The 23,024-nt window shown below is 45.4% G+C and overlaps 1 protein-coding gene across 8 annotated transcripts in view; it reads right to left on the reverse strand.

Annotated features, from left to right (window-relative positions):
- The window catches only part of ERG (ETS transcription factor ERG), a 252,130-nt gene that overhangs the window by 77,753 nt on the left and 151,353 nt on the right, over positions 1–23,024 (reverse strand). Inside the window, exon 1 of one of the 8 annotated variants that reach the window (XM_073887039.1) lies at positions 17,149–17,291. The exons of the other annotated variants lie outside the window; for them this stretch is intronic. The gene's annotated coding sequence lies outside the window, so the exon portion shown is untranslated. Of the gene's footprint in view, positions 1–17,148; positions 17,292–23,024 lie in introns of those variants that run through there. 8 annotated transcript variants of the gene reach the window in all.

Raw genomic sequence — 23,024 nt, forward strand, 5'->3', positions numbered from 1 at the left:
GATTTTTTTTTCAAAATCATTTCCATTAATACAATTTTAAAAATCATTTACTTGAAAGGGCTCCCTGTATGTCTTTTCTTGCCATGACGGCCTTTACCTTACTACATACACACTGGACATTTACACACTGCAGAGCTGAGGAGACAGAAATAGGAACCCTGGCCTCCCTGTGCAGTGGCATCTCTTCTCCTCAACATTTTACATTTTATAATTACATCGGTCACACTGTTTCATCAATGCGACCTTGTACCAGGAACCAAGTGAAAACGAGACAGCTCTCGGCACAGAAAGAGGAACATCAGAAGTACAGTCAACTTTGGCACCATTATATTCTTTATATCTATTTCTAAGAGTCTGTTAAAATTACCGTACTATTAGTAGAAGATCCAGTTGAGCACGGTGTTGGATGAGTTCGTGTTAAGGACTCACAAGAGGTCACCACAGAAGACGGGAGGGACTGGGTTTCCAGGGAGGATCTGTTAGGAGCCTGTTAGTTCTGAGGGGCCTTTGAGACCCTGAAAAATCTGAAAGGGGTTCCCTTTCCCGGGATGATCTTCATTTTCCACAACAGGTTTATTGAACACTAACATTTCTAAGCGCAGTCAGAAGAGGAATTGCTCTCCATCATTAAATAGATGGGGCTTTGATGGGGCGCCTGGGCGGTTCAGTCGGTTAAGCGTTTGCCTTCAGCTCAGGTCATGATCGCAGGGTCCTGGGATGGAGCCCCGCATCAGGCTCTCTGCTCAGTGGGAAGCCTGCTTCTCCCCCCCCCCCCCCCCACTTGTGTTCCCTCTCTCGCTCTCTCTCTGTCAAAAAATAAATAAAATCTTAAAAAAAAAAAAAAACAAATAGATGGGGCTTTGAATCACGCTGACATTTTTCGGCCAACAAATTCTCGGACTTTTGATCTTATTGTTCAATTCAGGAGAGAGGGGGATTAAATCGAATTAAGCAAGGAGGCTAAATTTTCACTTGCCGAAAGCTAATTATAGTTTGGTCACTGAGTAATTTTATTATCTGCCTGAGATCTTTAATTAGGTTTGATGTTCACTATGAAGCGTGGCAGATTTCTTTGGAGAAGCAGAGCTGGGATAGAACATAAATGTTCAGTGTCACTGAGTATGTTCAGAAGAATGAGACATCGGTCTTTTTAATTATTCTAGCAATTCATCATTCCCTCATGAGCTCTACAGACATCACCATTCTCAGCAGGAGGAACTGGCCGAATTCTGGGCCGATGGTCTTCTTTGTACACCTAAGGCATCCCTGGCTCTGTCCGTGGATGGCCAGAGCCGCCCCCCACCCATGGTCATGGCCACCCAAACACCCACATGTTCCCGGGCACCCTCCCGCGTGGGAGGCAAGAGGCAGCTGCCTCTATCTGAGAACCACAGTGTGGTCATTACCCTCCCAGCTTTCTTGTCTTTCCTTACTTTAATGTTTAAATCAAGCGATGGAACTATGTACCTGATTTCATCACTGAACTCCACACCCTCATTGTGGTCTTCCTACAAATTAACATAATTTTTTAAAAATCTCTAGTGTTTATGTATCACTCACTGGCATCCACGATGGCAAAATGAGCTCCAATGAATCTATAAGCCAGAGAGCTGAGGTGATGCAGTGCCCGGGCTACGGAGAAACCCAGCGTCTACTCCCGCAGGCTTGCCACGGCACCGAGACACCTTGACCTTCCCTAGCTCATAGTCCAGTCTTACGAGTGTACATCAGTCCTGCGCGGTATGGGCGTGTGGCTGAGCTGACGCACTCTGACAGGCTGCCTTAAGTCCTCATATAAGAGATCGTGTTCTGGCGCTCCATGAAATGGATGTTAGATTAGCCATTATGCAAAGTCATTTACTGGACTGTGAGTTGAGCACTTGACCATTTCATGAACACCTTTTGATTACTATCTTACATGATCCTTTCACCCTCTGTATAGACATCAAATAGATTTTATGATGCCTGGTTTATAAAGACATGGGTTGTGTTCCCAAAGCTTGACTTGTGAGTCTGTTGCTTGTAACTTCTAACTCTCTGACTCTCCCAGAGAGACACGTTATGTTCCGGGTGAGTTGGGTGAGGCTTCCACATAAGGGGCTCATGTTTGCTGCCCACACGGAGCTAAGCACCCGGTGCGGGGCTCCTCAGAGAGAGCCCGAGGCCCAAGGTGTGGGAGATGGAGCTCTGAGAGTCAGGAGGGAAAGGAAAGAAAGCAAGTCTTTTGAACAAAGACGTTCCTAAATTGCAATGGCAGGGGGAGGAAAGAAGTCTCAGCTACTGACGCAGCTTCTCTTTCTCATGACCTTAGGAGGAAGTAGCTCAGATGTGCAAGGCTAAGCTTGTCGGCCGTGTCTAGGTGTCCACGGAGCTCACCTGTCCCGTTTTCCCCTTCGAGGAGGCCCAGCAGGACCCAAAGGATATGAGTTTTGCAGCCCCGTCTCCAGACTTGAACGCTGCTGCTCCGGCCGACCCTCAGCTCCCGGCCAGCAGAGCCTGCGAAGGGCGGGCTGCCGAGGACCTGCAGACCTGTTTGAGGTCAACTTCCTTCTGAGCTGGGGCTTTGAAGCGTGGGGCACTTTCAGAATACAGCATGGTCTACAAAAACGTACTTCAAAATGAGACGGAGGAAGTGCTCAAAAAAAGAAAGAAAGAAACAAACAAACAAACCAAGAGTCAGAGATTCCTCAAAAGCCCACAGGAACCAACCTGAGAGAGAGTTCCCTATGCCCCAGCGGTCAGAGTTGGAACAAGCTGCACCACAAAATAAATCACAGGAGTATCGGATTACAACCTGCAGTGCAAACTAAAGATCCAAATACCTCTCCTGGTGTGAACAAATAAGGGAATCGAGTAACTAAACGGAGGAGAAGAGACAACTCTTCTTTAGAGAAAAATCCCAAGTGATAAACGTAGAAGGAATGAGGGAAAAAGAAAATCAGCATCAAAAGCCCACAGCCCCAATTGCTGCAGGCAAGGTGTACGGACAGGTCCTATAATTAGCGGCCAGCACTTTAAGGAGAAAGAGGGTATCTGAACACCCGCCAGGTATCTCCTGCAAAATGTGTATTGATTACTATTGTTATATTGATATAGGTACCCAAAATCTTTGATACTTCTGGAGCTTAATTCCCCTCCCCCGTGAGTATGGGCTGCACTTAGTGCCTAATTTCAGTTAACTGAACTGACAAGGAATAAGGTATAGCAAAAGGAAAAGCAGTAACTTTTTGGTGGAGAAAACCAGCAGACACCACCTTCGCCAATGATTCAGGTCAACATCACCAGCAGGCAGGCAGACTGACATCATGTATCCACCCGATCGAAGGCAATGAGATGGACACATCACCTCCTAGGTGTTTTTTTCCAAAGCACCTACAAGCTCTGCCTACTTGGGACAAATCCCAAGGGAGGCACATTCTACAACATGCCTGAGCAGTGTTCTTCACAGCCATCGGGGTCATGAAAGACAAGGAAGAACATGACACTCTCTCTCCCAAAGCAGAAGCTAATGCAATGCGGCAACCTGTTTCAGAAAAAGGACATCAGTGGAAAACTGGGGGAATTTGGATAAAGTGTGTAGTTTCTTTAAAAGGAGGAGGTAGTGTTGTTTTCTACAAAGAACAAATGATAAATATTTTGGGCTTTGTTGGCCATGTGGTCTCCTTTGAAACTACAGTGCAAAAGTGGTCAAAGACAACACATTTAAGTCAATGGGTGTGGCTGAATTCCAATAAAACCTTATATACAAAGAAAAAGCCGTGAGCTGGATTTAGTGCGTGAGCCCCGCTTCCTGACTCCTGGACAGTAACATTGTATCAACGTCACTTTCTCAGTTTTGACAAAGGTACCCTGGTTATGAAAGACAATAACACAAGGGGAAACTAGGTAAAGGGAAATGGGTACTCTCTGAGCTATCTTTACAACTCTTCCGTAAACTTAAAATTGTTTCCAAAAACAAGTTTTGAAATGAAGTAGAAATAATTGGGGGAGTTGGGTGTCATTTTTGGATGGCCTTTGTTACCCCAACTCTGAACTTTATTCCCCCAGTGACTATATTCAAGTCGTATGCATGGATCACATCCCGCGGTCACGGCCAGTTCCATGTTTTCTGTGTGTTCTCTGTACAGAATGAGCGGTGTCAGGGTCATTACAGCAGATGAACATGGGAACAGATTGCAAGACATATTTCCTGAGTATGAGGGAGTCTCAGCCTCAGATTGGGTCCCCAAAGGGGGCTAACAGGAGTGCCTCTGGACACTAGTGGCCTCATGGTGCCTCTGCTCGTAAAAATGGCTGAACAGATCCCACTAAAACATAGGTCATGTGCCATTTTCAAGAACCCAGAGTAGCAAAACCGAATGTACTCCCCATCGTCTATTCCAGACCCTTCCCAAGAAAGGTGAACACCGCTCAGCCATAACCAGCGGGTAGAATGACCAGGGCTGCAGTTCCTATCTCTACATGCCCACTCTTCTGTAACGGTGGCATTAAAACCATCCTACAGTCACAGACCCCTTCCTCCCAGCACAGTCTTAGGCAGGAGTTCAGTGTATAAAGCAAGCAGCCTCACAGAGAAGTGACTGCGCCTCTAGGCCGTAGGGCATGAGAAGGGCTTTGTGGGCACACATGAGCAGAGCAGAAAGTGCCCACCATGCTGGAGAATCCCAATGTGGTGCCAGGGTCGCAGAGCATCCCTGGTCCGAGACTCGGACGGCCCCACCTGCACGCTGAGCCGTTAGGCATTTGTTACACATGATGGGGAGACAGGAAAGGTTTTCCTGCAGAGGAGTGGCACACCAAGCTTGTGGAAGGTGGATCCACAGAAGGGAAGTATCATACTCATGAACCAAGAGCACAAGCTGGCTAGATCTGGTGGGGTCCATACCCCAAGGCTCCAGGAGCAGGCGCGTGGCCAGGAGAATACAGCTGGTTCTCTTGGCTGGGGCAAGAGAGTGGAGCCTGGGTATTCTTAGTGGAGAAGGACCAAGGTCCTCATCTGGAAGCTTTAATTGCATTTCTGGGGGCATTTCTGAACCTGAAGCCTGACACCCAGGAATCTCCCTTTGGTGCTCCCGGGCTGCTCGGGTTGAGTAGGGACCTGCTAATTACCTCTTGAACGTAAATTTGTGACTCAGGACATAGCGCGGACACTGCACGGACACTCTGTACTGAACCGAGCAACCACGAGCAGTCTCCTAAATCTGATTTGCAACCCCTCTAGCCCCGCTTTGCTGTCAACCACACTCAGTCCAGGCAGGTGAGGGCTCGACGAAGTAATTCATCTTTAGCATAAACTCCTTCATCTCACTTGTTCAGCTTTCCATTGTTCTTTGGGATGCTGAGCCCCCCCTTTTTTATATTAACATGATCCTACATTCAATTCTCTATATAAAACCATTCTCTCTCTCGCTCTTTTTGAAAAATACTTTAAATAAGAAAACATTTATTTTAGATACCAGTGAGTGGCGAAATAGGAATGATTCAAACTTAATCCTGCCTTGACGTATGGGAAACTGACTCAAATTTGGGAGTGTCAGAAATCAAGAAATGCTTACAAATACCCTGCAGGAAATGTCCTTCAACTCCGCGGCCACAGAGAAAACAGTCCAGGTGGGAGGTCATGGGGAAGATGGAGTTTGGGGATGCTGCCATTTTGTGAAATGAAGCTGTATTTAAAGGCATGAAATCGATAACATTTTAAAGTTTACTTAAATTCTACCTATGTTACGTGGGTGGGTTTGGAACTAAATGGGTATAAATTTTAAAAACAGATAGATGAGAGACAGAGACAGATAGATATGTAACCCCAAAGAAGGAAGTTGGGAAAATGAACCTAATGGCTTTCTCGGATGGCATCATAGTGGGGCTAGGCTACAGAAGAATGGCTAGAAGTCTCCTCCTGAGCAAATCTGTATTTAAGGAGTGTTTCCTTCCCATAAGCAGGGAAATGTAGGAGGGCAATTCTTGCTGATGTGAGTCACCAACTGAGTCATTGTGAGAGGCAAGCCCCATTGTTGGTCCTGGAATCCACTGACAAAAATGGTCATGCCTGAGAATTTCCTGTCACCTCTTTCAACCCAGTGGTCCCCAAAGCACTCATGGCTTGTGTATTCCTTAGAAGGACACCTCTGGGAAACGGCAAATGTCTCAAGGGGAAAGCCAAGAAATGGGAACGCATTGGATGCCATCTTCCCAAGTGTTCAGACGTCCCACCGTCTGCATGTTGGCTGAGCGTCTTGGGCTTTGCCTTCTTCTTCTTGCCCCAGGGGCTCTAGGGTCGCAGAGCCCCTTTGGGTCCCCGAGTGGGGGTTGTGCTCTGCCCTCAATGCCACCATCCATCCAAGGCTCAGGACGGATTCCGCACCAACAATTCCATCCCTCATCCTGCCTCTCTTCTCCTCCTCAGCTTTTGGCCCTGAAAACCATGGGCGTCTTGAGGGTTTAAAAAAATCTCACCAAGCCACGAGATAAAACAACTCCCCTTACAAGGCCACAGAAAAACCAAGAAAGTCCCGCCCATGTAGAAGGTGGTGACTGTCCCTTCTTTTCCGCATAAAGAAACAGAGTGAAAGGGGCAGGAGCGGGGGATGGGCAGAATGGGTGAAGCAGGGTGGGAGATGCAGGCTCCAAGCTATGGGGTGAATAAGTCACAGGGTGAGAGGTGCAGCAGAGGGAACAAGGTCAATGGTACTGTAACGGTGTGGGGACACATGGCAGCAGAATTGCACTGAGCAGGACAGGAACGGAAGGACAGGGAAATGGAAAACTTAGCTTCCTCATTTTTATTTGGAGGACATGTAATAAGTCTCTAACCAAAAAAATTATCTCCAGGCTTAATGATAATTTATCCTCAGGGAGAGGGATGAGTCCAGGTAAAGGAAACATTATAGACACGATAGGACTTCGTGACAATAACCTCTGTGAACAACATATCACAGCATTGCAGGATCCCTAAGTGCTTGTGTGAACTCATGCATGGAACCCACACACAAGCCTCGGAAAGGAGGGCCTACTGTCACACCCATTGTAGGGATGGGGAAACTGAGCCTTCGCAAATTGACTAAGTGGCCTAGAGCACATCATCAGGAAGCCCCAGCATTCTAACCCAATTGCCTGCATGCAAAGGGGGTGTCTAACCACTGAGCACACCACACCAAATGGCCTGGGACTGAAGTAGCTGTAAAATGGTTTTGAGACACAGGAAACTGGAGAATGCTGGAAACTAGCCCAGCCCATGAGAAGAGACAAAGTATAGGACATGGGCTAGGAGAAGAAGGGACGGCAACCTGAGTAATGGACGTTTGTCTCCACGCTTTCAACTCTGGGCCCCTGAAAAGGGCACCCCTCCCCCTTTCACTGGTACCCCACGGCCAAGGCATTCGCCAGTCTTGTCACACCTAATGGAAGGCTGCACCTGACTCCACCTGACACAGATGAGGTCTTTGTTAGCGAGGAGGTTCATCGCACTGCTGCCTCTGAGGGATTAGGTCACAAGAGGCCACAATGCCTCTTGTGTATTCAGCACCTCTCCTCACTGTTCTCAGCCTTCAAGCCTGTCCCTGCCTCAGGGCCTTTGCCCTTGCTGTTCCGCTCAGCGCACAGCCCTCTCCCATGGGATATGCAACCACGGTTCTCACGTTTCCTTTCTGTCTTTGCCTGACAGCCTTCCCCAGTCACCTCATCTACACTGGAGCCCCTGTACCCCCTGCCACCCTGTGTGTCCCCCACACTTTTTACTGCTAATAGATTCTATCATCACTGTCCCACTGTGCCTTATTTGTCTGTCACACCTCCCATCCCCGCTGCATCGAGACCACTGCATGAGTCCATCTGTCCTGCTTCATGTACCCACCCACCCCCCTCCCCCCGCACCGGTGGTCACCGTGCGTGGCCAACACATCATTAGTAAATAAATAAATGAGTTGATTCCCACATGCCAAATCCCAAAGAGATAACGTGGTATTGCTCGTCTGCCATGCTCCTGGAAGAATTACTTGAGACACACCATAGACATGAAGCTGCCTGTCATCAAATAAAGAAAAATCTGCCTGCTGTCTTTAGGCAAGTAAGTGATGAGCTCTCCAAAATTAAACCAAAGTCTGAAATGGGCACAGGAATTAAATGAAAGAGCCTCATTGCAGGTACCCACTGCCACAGAAATTCAGTGTGGACGCAGCAAACAAAACCCCCCACCACTTAGGTGGAGGGCCTTAAGAATGAAGATCTGATCAGAAGACAATTTTTAAAAAAAATCTTCAACAGGGAACAAAGCCTATAACATGTCATTCTGTATTACAAGAGCAGGGTCCTGGCCAGAGGGAGGCAACTGCTGTTGCCTTGGGCCTTTTCACGGGAGTGTGGGTTTAAGTGGCCCAATTGTCCTGGCTGTTTATGAGCCCGAGCCTTCGTAACACCCCCGAAATGTGTTCTCCTAAAGATGTTCCCTGAGATATGACAGCGCTCTGCATTGTTTCGCTGCATACCACATTCATATCCCAGAGTAATCCGCCTTTCTTTTAACGGCTGATGACAGCTCCAATGGTTGGGCGAAAATCAGTTGAAGGAAAGGGAAGTCTTGTCGGAAATGAGATTAATCTTGTAACGAGTGTTCAGCTCTGATAACCCATCTGGGCACACAACTGCTTAAACCGGAGAGCAATTAACCTTCACCCGACAAGCTCTGTCCAACCGTTATAAACATTAAAGAGACAGAATCCTCCCCTCCTCCTTGTAGACTAAACAACCAGATTTGAATTCCATGTAAACGGCCTCTTTCTGCAGATGTGCACCGATGACAAAGGCCGGGGGAGAGGTGGGTCACGGCTCTGCTCAGAACTCGGGTAACCTGGACCTCAGCTCGAGCCCCTGGAGGTCCTTAGCGTGAAAAGTCGCTTGGGGGCATTTTTAGATAAAATCGCTAGCTCTAGGGCAGTTGGGTTTAGTTGCTTTCATGCAGGAACCTATGTCTGCTAATAGCAACATGACTTGAGTGGGGTTTTTTTTTCCTTTCCTTTTTCTTTTGTCCAACAGTAGGGACATTTGCACGGAGCTGGCCCCTTCCTTGCACTGGGTTCCTCTCCTCCAATTACGCAGGGTACTGCATGAGTAAATGCATCTTGTGGTCACAGAAAGGGGATTTTTTTTTTTTTTTAATCTCTGAGAAGTCATTAGCTTTCATGAAGAGCAAACCTGTGATCTTGCCTTTATCAGCACATGCTGTAACCGACTGGGCTAACCAAGTAGGCCACGTACAACACCGCTTGGTTAGGGTACCCTCTGGTGAAAATAACTTTCACAACACTGAAGAGAAACCTCTGACGTCACTTAATTTACCAGTCAGGCAATAGCTTTCTGGAGCATTCTTTAAAGATTGATTTTTCTTTATTTGAGAGAGAGAGAGAGAGAGAGAGAAAGTGCATGAGCCAGGGGGAGGAGAGGGAGAGAAAGTCTTAAGCAGACTCCCTGCTAAATGCAGAGCCTGAAGCAGAGCTCAATCTCATGACCCTGAGATCATGACCTGAGCTGAAACCAAGAGTCAGACGCTCAACTGACTGGGCCACCCGGGTGCCCCTGGAGCCTTCTTTTATATGGGGCCACTGGGTTGTGTTTATGGACATGGTATTAACAGCAGACAGATAAAGAATAAGGCCCCTGTGCCTTAGAGGTGGCTACTGACCGAGGCGGGAACATAATATACCCCACAGAGCATGTGAACAAGAATACGTGAGTCCATGTACAAAGTGATATGAAGGACAGATGCTCTGTAAAACCAGCCTGTCTGCTAGTGGGCCTTCCCTCAGATTCTAAAAAAAAACAAATAATAAAAGGGGGGAAATGAGAACATTCACTTAGCGTGTTCTAAAATTTCTCTCTCCCAAGGTTTCAGTCCTGGCTTCACGATGGCCAAAGACAGCTCTCAAAATACTCCAGGCTGATGTTCAGTCTCATCTTATCCCTTGAAACCAGTTTCTTTTTCCAGTGGGTAAGTTGTGACATTCGAGGCCTCGTGGATGGGTTTGTACATGACGGGGCTGAGCTTCCAAGGCCTGTCTCACTCACACCGGCTTCTAGTGACACAATGAGAGAGGATTGTGGGAGAAGTGCAAGCACCCTGTGGGCCATATTACTACCCTGGGGACACACTCCCGGGGACACAGCCGGGAGACCATGCACTGCGTGACCCACAGTGCTCTTCCTGCCACTCCTGGGCAGGAGTCATGAAGGACACCCCGAGGGACTCATCCCTGCCTCACAGGGCTTTACATCACCTCTGCATTTGTAGCTACATGAGATGCAAGCAGAGCATTCCTTGGGTCCAGTTCTCCCAGTAGCAATGGGAGCTTTCCCGTGTCTTAGCCAGAGGCAAGTTGGAGACGGGCTGGTCAACTTTTCATCCCGGGGGGACCATTGAGTGCCCTCCATGTAGACAAGGGCGCACACAAACATAACAAGAGCTCCTGACTGGTCCTTGATTTAAATTTGCATGTCTTTCCCAGGAAAACCTTGCAGAGCCTTCGTGGTCAGGGCTAAGATGAAGTTCACTTCTTTATTTAGCGACAGGTCCACTTCACAAGACATGACACCGGCAGATATCAAAGCCAGAAGACAAAAATGAAATCATGGTGCCTGACAGTAACACGGGACATAATGCCATTTTATGAGCTTAGTCTTAGGGCTGTGGAGGTTCAGCTTGAGGACTTAAGTGAAAAAAGCCACAGGAATCACTTTTTTTTTTTTTTTTTTAGTAAGTTGTAAACAGCATACTCATCCATGCGTCTACACTGGGCCGATGGGGAGGGTGATTGGCTGCCTGCGTAGCCAGGCCCCCACGTGACACCGATGAGCCCTGTGGTGGCCCCAACCTTGCTGCACTTCTTGACATCCACCAAGTAAAACTATGAGATAAGGAAAAAAAACCACAGCATCACACCCAGTATCTTGTGAAACTGAAACAGCTGTGGGGCGAACGCTGCCTTACAGAGATTTGTGATTTTGATCATCACACTGGATTTCACAGTGTGATGGCTGACACGCATGCCAAAGAGCCCGACGTGCTTTTCCGGGAAACTGACAGCATTCACAGATTTCTGAACGGTCCTTACGCACAAGCGTCATGCCGGAATCCCAGCATCAGCACTCGGCTGTGAGGATGATCGAGGAGCAACCGCCCGCTCTTCCAAAGTCCGAGAGAAGCTGCCAACCTGGAGACCTTGTCTCCTTCCTGCCTGAATGGTGCTCCCCACCCACATCCACCTAGAACCTCAGGATGTGAGCTTACTTGGAAATAGGGTCTTTGCAGATGTAATGAAGGCAAGGATTGGGGGAAGATCATCCTGGAGGAGGGCACACCCTAAATCCAACAAGAGCACCCCTGGAAGGGACCAGAGAGGACAGAGCAGCCAGATATGCAGAGAGGGTGATGGGGGACAGCGGTGGGGTTCAGGGGATGTGGTGACAAGCCAAGGAATGCAGGCAGCCATCTGAAGCTGGGAGAGGCCTGGGACCCACTCTCCCTCACAGTTGCCAGAAGCACCTGACCCAGCTGACACCTTGATTTTGGACTTCTGGCCTCCTAAACCGCAAGACAATAAATTTCTGTTCGCAAGCCACCCAGTTTGTGGTTATTTGTGATGACGGCCCTAGGAAACTAATACGCTACCTGTGGACACTGTTTTTAACAAAATATTTGCCATTTGGGGGCATGGTATGGCCCACTGTTTGCCTTACAGAATTAGCACACTTTCCAAAAGCGCTTGAGTTTATGCCAAGAATTAGGTAAATCCCTGGCTGCAGCAACCAGAGAGTCTGAAGTTTTCAGAATAATGCTAAATTTGCCAAATTTTCCATGTAAACTCCTTTGTCTTACAATGCCCTGGTTCTTCTGTTTAGGAACTTTTCTGCTTATACTACTGGGGGAATGAATGTCTGGTTCACATTCTAATGAAAGTCATCGTCGTGTGGGGAGGTGTTTTCACAAAGATCTTTAAATGTCTCAAAATTTTATTTGTTTGAAAATAATGTTAGAAGTTAAAAAAACAATAGCCAATGGAAATTAAAATTTCAACCAACATTTGTGGGCAAATTAGGCAAATCATGATTGTTTCATGTGCATTCTCTCCCCAACAACATCTTAGTTCTCTTAAGAATTCCTTCCAATTATCCTAAGAACAATTAAGAGTGTACGGACCTGAAATACAATTGGGTTGAGAAACACTGGACCCCTCCACGGCTAATCCAGTTTCCTCTAACTTTTGGACTCCCAAATAAAAGTGTTTTGTTTTTTTGGTTTTTTTTTTTTTGGCCTTTTCTTTGACTCCTTAAAAACTAGATCATAGTTTTTGCTAGGAGCGGGACAAAGTCAGATTTATTCACATATGCTGCTGAAGACGTGTTCCACTTAGGGAAAGATTTTGATACACATTTGGTCATGTGTTCATGTGTTCGTTCATTCAACAAACATTTTGGAGCAGCACATTACATGCCTGTGCTAGGCACAGGACAAACAGTGAGCCAAATTCATAAATCATTATGTTGAAAAACAGTTCACAGAAAAAAAATATTACCAACATAACAGAATACATTAGGTTTTAGGAAAGATCACATTTTCTTTGGCTTATATAGAATTCCTGAACCAGTAAGGCTCCCTAAGGTAAATAATATGTTTGCTAAACTTAAAATTTCAGTAGGAAATCCAGTTTTATTATCGGGCTTAGATAAGTCGGGTGTTAACTGCTATTAAAGTTCATCTTTATTATAAAGCAGATTGTCCTGCAATCGAATACAAAGAACTTAGGTATTTATGAAAATGTCCTACCACGTCATACCCACTGCAGATGTCATTTATATAATAATTACAGTAGAGTAAGTGCCACCTGATTCACTGGTGATTATGGGAGCCCTCTGTGTGAACCAATACATCGGATACCAGTGTATGTTTTAAGAAATTAAGTTGGAACTTCCCTGAAATTTCAAACGAGTGGCTGCAGTAACAAAAAAAAAAGAGAAACAAATAGTGCCCATCCTAATGCATTAAACACAACTACATTTCTGCGTGCCCAGAAAGACTTTCTGCACAATGGATTGAACCAGTTGAACACGGGCACGAGCCGAGGCAAACCTTGGACATATAAACAGTTGTAGGTATTGCCACTTAGCAAAAGTGAAAGCACTGCTTGGTTTTGTCCCATCTGGACAGGTGTGATGTAACAGAACGCAGGTTCCCAGAACCATATTTCTGCTTTTAGTTTTCAAGTGGAAAGCATCTCCAACCGTGGCCCAGCAGAGGCATACACTTATCGGGCGCATGCTCACAAACGTTCCAATCACAGATTCTGGACAGCCCTGGGATCATCTCCCCTTCCCTAACATGGGCAGGTTCTTTAGGACACACATGCTTATGTCTAACATTAGGCATTCACAGCTGACACAGGGGCATTGAAGACACTGGTCCCAAGACATAGAAATAATTCTGTCTTCTGATCAAAAAGCACAACTTCCCTCATCAACTGTAGAGGCAACTAACACAGTGATGTGCAGATAATAAGAAGTCAATAATTGCTCTTTGTATTAAATGAATGAATTCTCCACAACACGTGGGCAGTGTCACCGGACTAATTAATGCACTCAGTCATGCATTTATCACCCACGTAGATAGTCATTTGTTATTGAATAGACACCTAATAGAAGCCTGCTGCTTACTAGGCATGTTCATCACAAATAAAAAATGACATAATGACAGCCATATAACTTAAGGCACAGAATCCTGAACTCTAACAACCAGTGTTTTGAAAGTTTCTGGTCTTCAAGGAGGTTCCACAGGTCCTTAATCATGGACATTAGCTGACAATATGAGAATTCGATAGATGCTTCCTCTCCTCCTGTAAAGAATGTACCAGCTGTAGTAGCTGTTTCAAGCTAGCATTTGACTCCTTCTACTCTAGGGCCCCTCCAGAGACCAGCTGTCGCTCCCCATTGCAGGAATGCATTCATTCATTCACAGAAAAGATGAAGGAGGTGACAGTGAACACCTCACAGTCCTCCATCTTGGTTTTTCTATGGATCCTCAAAATTGTTGGTTTTCTGGGCTCGTGAAAATGCAGCTGAGTTCAGCGGCTAAAACTTTAAGTTACATGTTGCCTGAACCATTGAATGAACCCCCAGTGGGGACTCTTTTATGGTGTGTCTACCATCCTCAAAGAAATAGCCTGAGAAAGAAGCAAATAATATATAGGGAAAGACTCTCATTTCCTTAGATGAAATAGATCAGTGTCTCTTTAGATAAATATTGGAGGATACCTTTCAAAAGTCGAACACTGAAACAAACACAGTTAAGAATGGATTACTTCAAAAAAAGCAGATAAGGTATGAGAGTAAGTTAAATACTAGGAACAAGACTAGGGTGAGTAACCAAAGAGCTCCTAACAGCGAACCTTGTTTGCACCTGAACGCACGGGACCAAGATGCAGGCACTCTTCTCAATACTCACTCTGTTCTACAGATGATCAACTGAGGCACAGAAAAGTGAAGTCACCTTGCCAGGGCACTGTGGAGCTAGGATCTGCCTCAGCAGGCTGGTTCTGCTCCATAAGACAGAATATGGAGCCTTAATCTCTAAAGGGGATCATAAGAAATTCAGCCCTTACTCCTCTTTTCTTCTCCATTCTGGGAAAAAAAGGAAGTGAGTAGAAAAGGACTCTTAAATATGAACTTAATTTCTCAAACGTTATTATTCTTCCTAAAGAATATGTCTCTGTGCATGGAAAAAAGACCAAAAAAATAAATAAATAAAAGAAGTGCCAAGTCTTCACAGACCCGTCATGGTGTAAAATTAATTATTTTCATTTCCTTTTCTAAATGCTTATTTTCTAAATCCTACAGTAATTGTTTTTGAAATGGGGGAAAAAGAACAAAGGTTTTATTATTCTTGTTGTTTGAACAATATGTTATTCAATGGATATACTGAACGTGTATCCACTTCAGGCTAAAGAAAACAAGATGAAACAAAACCAGCCACAAGCCCCAGTCAACAAGCAGTGGGGATTTGCAGGGAGGATGCCAATAGAGGTACTGCTCCATCCTGCATCAAAGTCAAGTCTATCTGCTGTACAGCCCTGCAGCAGAATCATAAAACCATGCTTCTGGGGCATTGGAACCAATGTAGACTCAGAAGATCAGAGAGGTCAGTTTGCAAAGAAGCAGAGGTGGTGGAAGGTAGCCTCTGAAAGGAGGCACGTTGGGGGACGCCTCAAGGAGTTTCAGCAAAAGCTAACAAAGCTGCACAATCAAGGAGGTGCAGAGGAGGAAAGCAGTCTTCACTCCAACAGGAGGGTCCTAAGGTTTTAGTGTCTTCCAACAAAATGAGCAAAAGTGTATCAACAAATGAAAATATCTCTTTGGCCAATTCCACGTCAACACAACCTCGATATGTGTACTGAGTGATTGTAGATAAAAGCATTAGGGTATACTCATGTACTAGCCTCTTCATGAGACAGGACTACATCTAAGCATGTCTGGCAGCTTCTCGGGGTCGAGTACAATCCGCCTCCCCACCTGGCGGTCATCAACACCTGTGGAGTAGGTACAGGGGGAGGAGCCCTCCCGGACACTGTGCTCTTGACATTGCAAAGCAAAGTGCCCAGGCGCTTTTGGATCATCAAAGGAGGTGCTTTACCATGATGTGACCCAACAATTAAAGGCAGCTCAGTTTTCTGATTATTTTCAGGACCTGTAGGAGATGCGGGCGGAGGTGGAGGTTTCCGTGTTTGGAGTACGTAAACATCACTCTTTGGAGTTCTGCCCATACTTGACTTGAGTGGTTTTCAGGTGCTGTTTATTTTGTTTAGTTTATTGTTCAGTGTTACTGTTTGTTGACTTGGTATATTATTTTCCCTTACAAAGGGGCCAGTCGGTAAGGACACATCCTGTAGATGCATAATTGATGATGCCCCATTGTTCAATGTTTGTGTGTTGTGGTTTTATGTGCTTTGGTTCAAAGGACCTAAACAATGCATTCACTGGAACTTAACAGCTGGTGTAAAATCAGCACAGAGAACAATCTGTGTTCTGAGATTTTTGTACCCAAATCTGGCGATCTCTGCTTGCTTGAAGAAAGCAAAATCTAAAATGACCTTTACCCTAAATAACCCCAGGGCTGCGGGGTGGGGGGGACCTGCACTTGAATGTCCAAAAGGCTTATTTTCCACCAGCTACCAAGGCAGACTCACTCATCATTCACGGTGATCCACAGAAGACTGAGGTACCTCCACGACACGCCTCTTACTCACGGACATGACTGTCTGGTTACACTTATCTCCGTCAACAACAGCAAGCAGACAAGAGCAAGGATGGGAATGAGGGACCAAAGCCATGACTTTAGAGATGCTGGATTTTCCACTGCTTCGAGATAGAGGATCCTGCCAGAAGATCTGTAGCAACAGGTTTAGCCCCCTTGGAGAAGAGATAGTGAATGGCAAGCCACACATGCGCGGGGAAGTTTCCAGTGGGAGCCCTTCCTGCCACCATGTGCCTCTGGCTGGCCTGGCTATCTGCGTAGGAAGTGAGCGCAGGAAGTATCTGTCTACAAACCCTTTATCCTCAAGGCAATTGCTGCAGCAGCATTTTACTGTTTACCAAAGCAGTAAACATGTGATCTAAAAAAAGATGTTTTCCATCCCCAAAGAACAAGGCTTCACCAAAATATATGTGCGCTTATTTCATAAGCAGCCTCTTATCAAAACTGTTTGCGGTACGATTGTGCTTCCCATAGAAGTGAGTCAATGGGAATGGCTTTTTAAGGAGGACAGAAGGTAACTCTGTCGGGAAAGCCCAAGAAACAAACAGTGGTTTTCTTCACAGGGACACCTCTCTAGCGAAGTAAACTTTATTCCTCCTCTAAAGCTTCACGCAGACTTAACAGAGCTCATGGTCTCTGGCTCAAAAGGTCAAGTCGACAAGACTATTGTGTGAACTCACATGGGTGGGATGGATAATTCCCAAGCCAGATAATTCATAGTCACGCGTTTTTGACCTTGGACAATATTCTTATTTTACATGTGACTCTAAAGGCACTTCTAATTCTAAGAGTTCACATATGGTGAAGTAAAAGAACTTGAAAGTCGATGTGTGGCTAGGGGTTTTAATGACATTTACCAAGCACTGAGTCCAGTCTTCCCGGTACGTCTTTATCACAGACTGAAGAGCCTGTCTCGTCCCAGGTGCCTGGGAGGAGAGAGGCCGCAGAGAATCCGGGACACCCAACACGATGTGAAATGTGATGTGAGCCTCTTCAAGGGTCAGAAGTGTCCTTCCTCCTCCTTACTGTTCTCCCTTATGGTTTTGAGCCCTCCATTGGGTTGTGAGCTATCACAAAGAGGGAGAAAGAGGAGGGAAGGAGCATGGAGGTGAGAAGTACACAGAGAAGCAGGGAGTGATGAAGCCCCAGGTGTCTTCTCCCGAAGCGGCTGTGCATAGACTCAGCTGCAAGTCACCTCCAGGGCAGATAAAGAGCTGTGAGTAATGGAGAACTCGCTGTCTGTAAGAGTTTTTACTTCATAATAAAGGAAAAAGAACCTATTAGAGGAACACTGGCTACTTGGGAAAAAAAAAAAGAAAACACACCTCAATTCACGAACTGTTGCAGAAAATGAAAAGAGAAAAGAAAAAGCTTTTGTGGATTTCCTGATTTTAGTCCTAGAAGAAAAATTTATTTGACTCGAGTGAATAGTAAAATTAGCTAACGTTTATTAAGTACTTCATATGCACTCAGTAACTTTCAGTTAATCTCAACAGGATCCTGGGAGGTAGGGACTATTATTATTCCCCTCTCACAGATGGAAAAACCCAGATATTGTGAGGTTATGTACTTGTCAAGGGTGAAAGGCCGGGAAGACCATTTCCATTTTCCCCAAAGAGGTGCAAAGGCCCAGGAGAGGTGAATTCATCTGCCGGCTCCCACAGCATCAAGCTCCGGCCACCGTCTCCCAGGCCAGCCCTTTCCCTCCTCCCCTCCCTTCCCCTGCAAGCAAGATAAGACCAGTCCTCTCCCCGCAGAGGCTATTTTAAGGATGCTGTGAAGACACGGAGGGTATCAGTGTCCCCCTGGGCATAGGCTGCAAGTGCTCTATTTCACCTTCAGCTTTTCTGTAGCTCTTTGGAACATCAGGGAATACATACATTCAACACAGATCCAAGGAGCCCTTCGCAATATTAAACCACACACACTTTTTTTTTTCTTTTTTAACTTGGAGCAACGTCTTGGGAAATCTACCTCAAATTGAGACACAAACTAATTGTGTTGACAAATTCTGAAGTGTTGTTTCAACAGTTTCCTCTTCCTCAAAGGTGAGCATCCCATGCCTACGGTTAAGTCTGAGAAATAAAAGTCAGTAAAAGGCCCAGTGGGACCCAAAGGGGATGGGATGATGCACTTGCTACCAGCCCTGGGGGGAACGTGCATACGAGAGCAGGGGGGAGTTTTCTCTCCAGGACAGACTCTGCATCCATGAAAAAAAAAAATCAATCTGCTCTTCTGTAATTTTATAAGGGGAAGAGCACTGTTCAGTCACCAAGGTGGAATGTTTTAAAAGTGGCTCTGTGAAATTCAAGAGCGCGGGTTCTTTGCCTGATACGTTATAAACATTCTTGACTACGTTCTCCAGAACTTTACATGCATTGTCTCGGACAAAAGCATGGGAAGTAACAGCCCTGATGTCCATGTTATGACTGGATTATGAGGTGGCTTTAAAAATAAATAATTCTGCTTGGCCTTGGCATTTCTTTTCTACGTGTCTCAACACTTATCTGTGCACAACAGAAGGTTACCGTTCTTCCCAGTGTTGAATCCCATGAGCACCCCGCTGAAAGACTTGTAAGGCCTGATGGAAAACGGGGCTGCGTTTTTGTTGCTGATGCCAAGGCAAGAGCAAGGAAGTGGACACTTGGGATGAGGAAATTTAAATCAGCAGCTGATTTGGAACCTGGAACCACTGCCCCTTGGATATTGCCAAATATGGGAAAGAATTCGTGTCACCAAGCAAATACAGATGGGTGCTGGAGTTTTAGGTCTCGAATTTTCTGGCATTTTATCTTGATTAGTCACCAAAAGCAGAATAATTGTTGCCTCTGGAGTTTTTCACACAAGAGTAGCAACAAAATCAGCCAGTTATAATAATTTTCATTATTCAGTTACTTAAGGTATCACTATGTCATCTGATACATCACTTTTCTACACAGCCATTTAATATTTGAGGTGAGGGCAAACAGCAGGAGAAAGAGATCATAGGATGATAAACTGAGGGGAGACAAATGGATTCGTGTTACCTGAGCAAGTTCCTCAGCCTCTCTAATCCTCAACCCTTGTGTGTACAAAAAGCAACACCATCCGGGGGCATGAATATCACAGGAGATAACGTGAGCGCCTAGCACAGAGCCTGGCCTTTCTTTATGCAGTTATGAGGATAATGTTAATTTGGGTTAGGAATTCAAGATACAACAGCTACCTCTTAAAAACATTTCTCTAAAGCTCTTTTAAACACCGATTCAATTCTATGTGATTAGTTTTTATGTAACTAGGAGAAATATCTCTAAAGAAATACAACTTCCATTTAAAACCTACAATAATGATTAATTACTCTGACATCTTAATTTTCTCTTTATGACTTCAAAGGATTTTAATTTTTAAAAAAACTAACAAAAAATTTCTTTTCATTTTCACAAATAATCATTGAACCCCTTATCCTTTGCCAGTCGCTGTTGAGGACAAAAAAAGAGGTGCGCAGACTGTCAGTAAGAACGAGTCCCAAGGCTCGCACAGGTCTGTATACGTGAAGTACTCACAGAGTATTCGCACTCGAAAACACAAACAGAGGTGGGAGTATGTGCTGACAAGAGACAATGAAGCGTAAGAGAACGGACAGAATGAAGAATGATCTTAAACTTTAGAAAACATGCCTCAGCCAAGTTCAATAAGGGGAATGTGTGGGAAATAAGTTTGATCAAACAGAATGAAGGCATGAATAAGAAATAGATCCAGAGGTCACAGTGGCCACCGGTTGAAATAGGTTCACAGCAAAAAAAAAAAAAAAAAAGTAATGAAAGACTATAAGTAAGGAAACAAATAAAAGTGAGATGCCAGTCTTGCCTGTCAGAATGGCTAAGATTCAGAGGGTAAAATGTGCACAGTTGTGTTGAGTGCATGCAACTGGCCTCCTCCGTGGCTAGGGGTGGGAACGGGTACAATCTTTCTGAAGAGTCAAGTGGCAATTTTTTTTTAAAATTGGCAAACATTTAAATTGCCAGTTAAAAATATGACTTTAAAAATACGTATGCCCAGGGGCGCCTGGGTGGCTCAGTCGTTTAAATGGCTGCCTTCGGCTCAGGTCATGATCCTGGGGTCCTGGGATCGAGCCCCACGTCCGGCTCCCTGCTCAGTAGAGAGCCTGCTTCTCCCTCTCCCTCTGCCTGTCACTCTGCCTACTTGTGCTCTCTATCTATCTGTCGAATAAATAAGCAAAATCTTAAAAAAATTTAAAAAAATAAAATAAAATAAATATACGTATACCCATTGGCCCAACAATTCCTTTTGTAAGCACTAGTAGTAATAAAGTGAATTTAAAAAAAAAAATAGAGAATATATTGCCATGTAAACACCGAAAACTTGAAAGCAATATTATTTGCTGTTATAGAATATTGGTTATATAGATGATAATACTTATTTTCGATGGGATATAATGAAGCCTAAAAGTTCTGCTTATGGAAAATGTTCAGCGGCACGGGGAAATTCATCTAAAATAATGTTAACTGAGAAAACCCGGATGGACAGTCAGGTGCATAAAAGGACAGAGAGCAACATACAGCAGGAAAACACACAGCAAGTGTTAGTAATCTTCTCTGGCTGGTTGGGATCAGGAGCAATTTATATTGACTTTGTAATGATTTTCTTTTTCGTTTTCTCTACAGTGAGCACGTTTTATTACTATAGTTGGTGCAAAACAACAAGATGTATTTTTCAAAATTAATGAGAAAACAGAACAGTGGAGATATTCCAATATTCCTATTCTTGCCCTAAATCAGGAGCAAGATGCACTGCAGACCTCTGCCCTCCTTCAGCAAAACAGCAAAGCGCCTCTGCCCTCAGAGCAGAGCTAAGCCAACCCTCTGACCGGCCACATTTTCAGTGACCCCGTGCATGCTCTACCTGCCTGTGTGTTTGGTACCTGCCCTGCTGCACACCAACCCAAGGACCCCCCATAAGCTCCTCCTCCTCCTGATTTCTCCTAGCTTGGTGCCTCCCAGACCCAGGTGTGGCCTGCCCTCGGTGGGAGACCATGGTACTGACACGCAGAAGTGACCCTTTCCTTTTTGAAAGCACCGGAACAGAGTTCTGTGTGGCTCTGGGCTTCAAAACCGAGGCAGGATAAGGAAAGGCTCAATCAACTGGGATGGTCCAAGGGCATCGGCCATGTATGGAGCACATACGGGACGGAGGCTCTACAGACTTCAACTCATACCAACGCAAAACAGGATAGCCATTAGAATCCCATTTTACAGGTAAGGAACCTGAGGTCAGGTGAAGTCACACAGGGTCACGTGACCAGCCGGGACCCACATGCAGGTGTGTCTGTAGCGGCCACCTGATGTAAGAAATTAAGTCTCAGGGGCCGTGCGATGGGATCCCCAGGGCAGAAAACAGCTATCCTCCCTCCCGTTGGAACAGAAGGAGGAGGTGGGTCCTGTGGCATCTGAGGTGTTTCCTAGCCCCGAAGATCCTGCCAGAGCACAGTGTGCCACCAAACACTAGAAGGGCCTGGACACTGTCTCTGTCACTCTTCTCAGAAGATCGTAGACTTCAGAGAAACTCAGTCCTGGCTTTGCCAGGGCCTCCTGCATCACAAGTCTCTTCCGCATCAGCCATTAAGTCAGGACATCTGCCAAGTTACTGGGATGCCACAGTGGAGTTTTCTGCTGTGGTTGAGTCGACACTTCCACACAGGGACTCTCACTCCAAAGTTCTAAACACAGAAGTGATATTTTCCTGAAGGCATCGGCAATGGTTGTTTTATTTATTTTATTTTTAGGTATGCTTTTTCAAGAAACCTAAATAAGCATAAGTATGTGTGCGCAGGGATTTTTTTAGTAAAGGTCTATTTTGCTAAATAACGATAATAATGAGATAATCACTTTAAAGAAAATGCAGATAATTCAGAAATGATTCAGGCTTTCAGAACAGTCTCTGAGCGCAGAACAATCCCAAGTCAGAGTGTTTAATGGGAAAGAACACAAAAATTTCACTGTTCCCTGCTCTCCTTTCCACGGTCACTGAGTCAGTGCCCCAAGTGGACAAGTGCACACATACTCAGGGAGCTAAGGAGACATGTGCTGCATCCGGGGGCGGGGGGGCAAATTGTATTGGGGAACTGCCCACGAATGCAAGCAGCAAGCACTTTAAGGTAATGGCCTAGACTTCCACTTTCAGGCAAGGACAGAAGATCAGGGCCTGCTCTGAGGACATGACATTTGTATTTGACATTCCTTCACTGAGGATGAGCCCCCACCCCCCAAAGTAAGGAGGGTTGAAACCATTCTCATTCCGCATAAGCCAACGGGCTGACGAAAAATCTCATGCCTAGAGCCATTCAACTCCTTAACCATATCCACCAAAACCCTAGGAGATGAACTTCCTTCAGATAACCCTGAGCTTTTTACTAACTTTTCCTTCATGCGTGATGGCAAATATTCAGAGTGCCTGCTATGTGCAAAGCATGAAACATATAAAATAAGCAATATGCTTTTAAATTAACACCATGTTTCAACCATCATCAAACCCTCCAACCTCTGTTAAATCAAAGTAACTTCTTTAAACAACTAAATGAAACAGTAATAGTGGGCTCCCTCATGGAGCCTTGTAACTTTCCACATCCTGTCTGTTTCCTAAGATGCTTTCACTGGCACTGCTCTCTCCTCGTCCTTCAATGTCAGATCTCCATGATAACGGAAAATTCCCACATTCCCATTCTAAAGATTAAGGA

The sequence above is a fragment of the Callorhinus ursinus genome, unplaced genomic scaffold (assembly GCF_003265705.2).
Source record: "Callorhinus ursinus isolate GAN/ISIS: 27379988/994484 unplaced genomic scaffold, GSC_fseal_2.0 scaffold75, whole genome shotgun sequence".
NCBI lineage: Eukaryota > Metazoa > Chordata > Mammalia > Carnivora > Otariidae > Callorhinus > Callorhinus ursinus.